We start from the raw sequence: 6430 nt of genomic DNA, 5'->3' as shown, positions 1-6430 counted from the left end.
TTCTGCGCATGCATAAGATGTAATACCCTTCCATTATGGCGGCGGTAGTCACCATTTCTCATGGTTAGAAAACTCCAACCGGAAAGATGTTGGCCGGGGGGCTGATTATAACAACGTAAACAATGCATTCGGCCTATTCTTCGTTCACGATGAACTCCCATGCGAAGTAAACCATAACGTTCTTGACACGGTATTGTGAAATACTTACATTGTCAACTCTCGCTCTTGTACTTGTAAGAAGATTAAGGCAGCGGAGGCGTGCTCACTGTTTTTCCGCCTTTGTCACTTCACGTTGGTGCTCCGCGCGCTGATTTGCTAGCTAGCAACCAATCAGAGTGACCAAATGTCCCGACTGGCGACGCTGATTCAACGTAAACGCCCCCAACAGACGGGTTACAACACTACGACGGTGGCCACTACACTAATCAGACGGCGCTTCAAGACACAACGACGCTTCACGACCTCCGACGTGTATCAGGGCCTTTCCATAACACACAGAGAACCAGTCACTAGATCACACACATGCAGGTATGCAAGAAGCAATTTCACAGCAAAAGAGGCGTGCAAAACTCGACAGAAGTCAGGAAGTGAACTAGAATCTCTCCAACAACTAGTTGCCATTTGTCTGCAACCAAATTTAACCACCCCACTGTCCAGTTCTAAATCCTCAGTCTTTACAGATGAGCTACCGCTGTCCCAGTAAGACCTAGCAACAACACGTATGATGAAGACAGGATATTTGAAAAGGATGCAATTCGCAAATCAACATGAATTTTACATTTTCGCGGATTCATTAGGATAATGGATTGAATGATTCGATGAATTGAAAAAGGTGTAAAGTTGTGATTATGTGCAGAAATGATTATGATTCAAATGCACTGTAAATTTGAGAGTAGAACGAGCAGAAAATGATTGTTTAACCCCACTGCAAGTGTACAGTTTCAAATATCAACATAACACGCAGCCAACGCAATGTCTAATTATAAAATAAAAGCTTACCGAATAATACATGGATGTCAAAGCTATTGACTGTATGCTTTTATTTTGAAGTTGTCCCAAGTGCTAGCGTCCGAAGACTAGCTTGACTTAGAAGTCATTGGTTCTTCTATCTCAAGTTTTTGCCTTCTTCAAAGTGTCACATAATGGTGTGCGGCTCATCTTTATCAGCTGATATTCAATGATGGCGTGACCCACCTGTCAAAATTGACATTATATTTGGCGGTACTGGCTTGAAGGAGTGCAGTGCTACAACAATAAACACAAATCCACTGTTGTTTTTTTCCCCCAGCAATATTGAATGACTTTTTAGCCTTAGCAATGCGGTCAGCCACCAAGTATGACACGCTCAAGCCACATTTGTTAATGAATCAGTTTTGAAGGCTTCGTTGACCCATATACAGGGTGACCCCCAAAAAAACGGGAATTTTTGAATGCATTTGTACAGGAATGCAGGAATGCATTCGTACAGGAGTACGCCATCTACAGGACGTAATTAAAAAAAAAAAAACAATTCCATCATTGTTTTAAGGTTTCAATGACTATGAATAAAATGTTTTTCTTTTTTATTGGATTGACAAAAAAAAAAAAACGCAGTCATACGACCAATACTTCTGATGGAAAAAAAAAGTCAACGCCTGAGATCAAGCGACCGCCACGTTTGTTGTTCGAAGAAAAAATAGATCAAAACAAATGTAGAAGAAAAATGCAGAGTGCGGGAGAAAACGTGGCGCGAGAGGAGCCGTCTGCACCTTTACAAATCAGTCGTTTGGGAGCATTTCGGTTTCCGATTTGAGTACGACGGCGATGGAGTACGAGCAGTGGAGCGAACAAGAACTGTGTGTCGGCGTTGTTCGACCTCCGTGAGGTATGTTGCAGGTAACACTTCAAACATGCTAACACATGTAAAGGCCCTGATACACCAAACCGACATCGGAGGTCGTGAAGCGTTGTGGCGTCTGAATGCGCCGTCTGTTTGGTGTAGTGGCCACCGTCGTAGTGTCGTAACCCGTCTGTAAGCGTCTTGGAGGCGTTTACGTATATTGAATCGGCGTCGCCAGTCATGACATTTGGTCACTCTGATTGGTTGTTAGCTAGCAAATCAGCGCACGGAGCACCAACGGGAAGTGACAAATGCGGAAAAACAGTGAGCACGCCTCCGCTGCCTTAATCTTCTTACAAGTACAAGAGTGAGGGTTGACAATGTAAGTATTTCACAATACCGAGTCAAGAACGTGATGGTTTACTTCGCGTGGGAGTTCAACGTGAGCGAAGAATAGAGCTGAATGCATTGTTTACGTTTTTATAATCCGCCCCCGGGCAACAGCTTTCCGGTTGGAGTTTTCTAACCATGAGAAATGGTGACTACCGCCGCTGATGGTATGGAAGGGTATTACATCTTATGCATGCGCAGAAGGTACTTTAATGGTCAGCGTCGCTGTCTGTTGTTGCGGTGTGTTCCTCCAGCGTGACGTGCCGACAGCCGGCTGGACGCCACAGAGGGTAAGCGTCTGTCACTGTTCGCCAGCGTCTTTTTGGTGTATCAGGGCCTTAAGACAGCATTACCCGATACAGTTACCGGGGATGGAAAAAAGAAACACCAACAACTTATCCCCGCTACTTTTAAGCAGCCTGGAGACAAATATATATATTAGTAATTACTGAAGCAATCGGCATATACATAGCAACATCTATGCGCCCATATGCTTTAGTCTAGGAGCCGGGCTTCAAACGTTTATTAAACATGCTGGAGCCCCGTTACAATGTTCCATCCCGGGCGCATATTAGCAAGACCATGGTCCCTGTCATATACAATCGCACAAGAGCCGTGGTGGAGCATGAGCTGTTCTCTGCTTCTCTTATAATGAAGTTAAAGTTACTAGTTGGCAAGTGCTACCTGACTTTATCTGCAACCTCATTCTATCCATACAAGAAAGGCTGTTTTCCTGTGTTTAATCTTTGTTGTCATTATTATTATTATTATTTATGAAAAACCCTAATGCGCAAGTTTTTATTGTATTTTGTGCTTTTATAACAGGGAATGTTTTTAGTAAATTGAATTGTAGCTTGCTCTTTGTTAAAACTATTTTTTTTTTTAAAAACAACCTATAGTCTAATGCATTGAGACTTATTGCTGTACCGAACCCGTACCGAACCGTGACCCCATACCGAGGTACGTACCAAACCGTGACTTGGGTTCCGATCCGATACGTATTGCGATACTCAAACATTATGAAAATATATATATTAAAAAAAATGGAGGCATGTGTTTCCAAAGTTTTAACTTAAGTGCCATTTGACATTTATTCGAGTGTCATGATTGAAAAGTGCGTAAATTGTTCCAGTAACTGTTCCTGATACACAGGAGTGCAATAAATCAAACTCCATTCACAAAGCTCAACTTTAAGGACCTCAACTGCTCGAAAAGTATGTTTGAGAGTGTGCATAACATAACATAAGGTATCGAAAGTATCACGATACATCGCGATACGATATTATTATATATATTTATACATATATAGGTGTGTGTGTGGGGGGGCGGGGGGGGGGGGGGTGTATGTATGTATATGAGCGTGAATAGTTGTTTCTCCTGTGGATCAGTCACTCACACTGACAACTGGTCACAGTTTTCATTGACAACTGTTACTGTCATCTTTTTGTAAATATGTTGTCTTTTGGACAGCATTATGCAAGAGTGGTTAAAACATCTGCCTCAGAAGTTGAGGATTCGAAACCGGACATTACTGTGTGGAGGTTGTACGTTCCCTCTCTGCTTGTATATATTTTCTCTGGGCAATCCAGCATCCTTCCAAAAACATGCATGTAAGAAGAGAAGACTCCAAATTTACTTTCACTTTTTACATTCACTTTAGTGTGAGTAGTTGTTTGTCTATATGCACCCTGCAATTGGCGACCCGTCTGAGTCTTGCTCTGACTCTAAAGTCAGCTGGTATGGGCTGTGGCCCACCAATGACCTAATCAGGATAAGCGGTATAGAAAATGGATGGATGTTATTTTCATCACTGGACTAAATCCAACTGGCAAGCCAGCAAAGCATACAAACAAGTACATGCACACATACATGCGTGCGCACGCACACACATACACACACACAAACGCACACACGCGCACAAAGTCACAAGTTTGTTCCTTGTTAAAACAATAGATATAAATATAGCAGTCTCTGGGAAAAAAACAATATAAATGGCCTGTCCATCCCTGCTACAAGGATCAACGCCCAGTTCCGTGTTTCCTGCTCACTGAAGCCCATGTGGAGAAGTGGCCACTAATCCAGACATCCAGACAAGTCCATAGCCAGAGATGCCAAACTAAAAGGGATTGTACCATCATTCAGCTTTTGTTTTTAATGAAGAAATGGCAAATGCATCAATGATAAACACTGTAATTACTTACTGGTGTGATGTTGTTACCTGTGTTTTTTCCTTTTGGCAATCTTCCGCGGGCTGGACCAACATGCTTGGCGGGACTGACCTGGCCCCCAGGCCGCCAGGTGAATATCCCTGGTGTAAGGTGAAGAGTCCTTGTTGGGTTTCGTTGTCCAATCCCTTCCACTTGATCGAATAGAGAATGTCCTTATTACTGTATTCCCAGTCCATGATTTCCTTGTGACCTTGCTTGCACTGGTCCCTAAACACTATGGCTTGCCTTAGCAGACACGGCGATTGAAATCAGGAAAGAGAATAAAAAATGAGAAGGATGGACTAAAGAAAGTTTTTCAAGAAAGTAAGTCGTCATCACTGCTGGTAGTAACAATTAGTTAGCTCCTGCCCAGCAGCAAAAGGTCCCATGCTCCTACCAACTAGTTTGTCAATTACCAGTAATCTGAAATGCATTCTGAAGCTCCTGGCTGTTTACATGAAGAATGAATAAATTCTCACCATGAAACAGGAGCTGGGCTCATTCACTTAATGATATCATTAGTGGATTATAATAATTATCATAACAACAACAATAATGGACTAATGAATCACTCCTCTGACCATATTGAACTATGGGAACCAGGACATGAGTTGAGAGAGCAACAAAGGAAGTAACATTGTCTGAAAATGTGAGTAAAATTCATAGAATAGATCCATTTGTGATGCAGAAAGTCTAGGAATCATATGGAACTCGATATGAAATATGAAACATTTAGGCAAGGTCCATCATGTAAGACTTATATTACTTGACATTTTATTTAGGTCAGTGTAGCCAAAGTGGAGTTTCTCAGATTCGAGAGTTCATAAGACACAAGGAGACTCCTTTCGTCATCTCCAAAGAGGATTGAGGGACTCTGTTTTGTCTCCAAGATGGGGGAGGACCCCTACCGTGCAATGCCAACATTCCAGGGACCCGTGACACCAAAAGGACAGTCACAAGAACTGCAGCTGTCTTTGTGGACCACAGAACAATTACATAAGGAAACTTTCTGTCTATGAATTCTTAAGTACAAACCTATGAAATATTATGAAGGTGTTTCATGCCTTTGTACAGTTCTTCAGCTTGCATTATCTACATGAATTAGTTTGCATGAAGAGTCACAACTTTGAAATACAATATGTAATTTTCTTTCTGAATCAGTCGCAGTAGGATTGATTGAAGTGTGATTTCAAAGATTTACTATACACTAAGTACAATGTTAAGCTATATCATTAAAAATGGGACAGCACGCTAGTGTCACCATTTTTCACAAATTCTTTGTTCAAAGAGTGACAAATTCATCCCCCAACCCCTGCAGAGTAACAATGCTGGGACATGAAGTTGGGCTGCAAAAAGCACTTCTGAGAGGTGAGATGCACATTTTCAAGACATTTGTTTAAAGCAGCACTGGGCAAGAAATCAACCTTAATAATTTTCTTTCACAACTCCTTTGATGAAACATTGACTTACAAGTACAGTAGTTGAATGGGACTTCATGCCCTGAGGGGGTCTGTATCGTTTTTACTGGCACAAAGCAACTTTGAAGAGGATGGGATCCCTGGCAACCCTGGCACACCAAAAAGATATAAATGTCCTGAATTGTTTTTTACGGCATACTCACTTCCTCCTTTCGATATAAGGACGACTCAGAATTTCACAACACTACGGCACGCATGGGAAATGTGGTTGATTTTTGTCAAAACACTACTGCTTTTGTCCACATGGCGCCGCCATTATCAACAAAAACTGACATATGACTTGCTTGCTTGTGTTTCCCCCTGACATTTGTATGAATGATTGCAGTTGTGACACCGTGCATTGAGCAGCGACTTTGTGACATCATCCCTTTTTCCCTCTCCAGTCTCCAGGCATAACCACTCAAACCAAGAATAACCAAACTTTTACATTAGTGCAACATTCGCATTGAGTGTAAATTGGTTAGTCATGCCTAGAGTGAAACGCTCAGCTGGTACGTTCATAGCAACAGAGCTAACCCAATGTAAATTAGGCCAGT

General features: G+C 42.0%; 1 long non-coding RNA gene across 2 annotated transcripts; it reads right to left on the bottom strand.

Moving 5' to 3' along the window:
• Nucleotides 1–3682: 3682 nt before the first annotated feature.
• LOC147136053 (uncharacterized) lies at nt 3683–6186 on the bottom strand. Of its 2 annotated transcripts, none has more exons than XR_015089703.1 (3): nt 5887–6186; nt 4428–4662; nt 3683–4325 (listed from the first exon to the last, which is right to left on the bottom strand). It is a non-coding gene; the product is annotated as an uncharacterized LOC147136053 (long non-coding RNA). The 2 variants fall into 2 exon arrangements; XR_015089704.1 differs by having other exon boundaries at nt 6038–6186.
• Between the last annotated feature and the right edge of the window lie 244 nt (nt 6187–6430).

Source organism: Filicampus tigris, chromosome 14, assembly GCF_054856515.1.
Source record: "Filicampus tigris isolate MCC_2025a chromosome 14, RoL_Ftig_1.0, whole genome shotgun sequence".
Classification (NCBI taxonomy): domain Eukaryota; kingdom Metazoa; phylum Chordata; class Actinopteri; order Syngnathiformes; family Syngnathidae; genus Filicampus; species Filicampus tigris.
The sequence above is the reverse complement of the archived record's forward strand: the minus strand, read 5'-3'. Positions and strand labels throughout refer to the sequence as shown.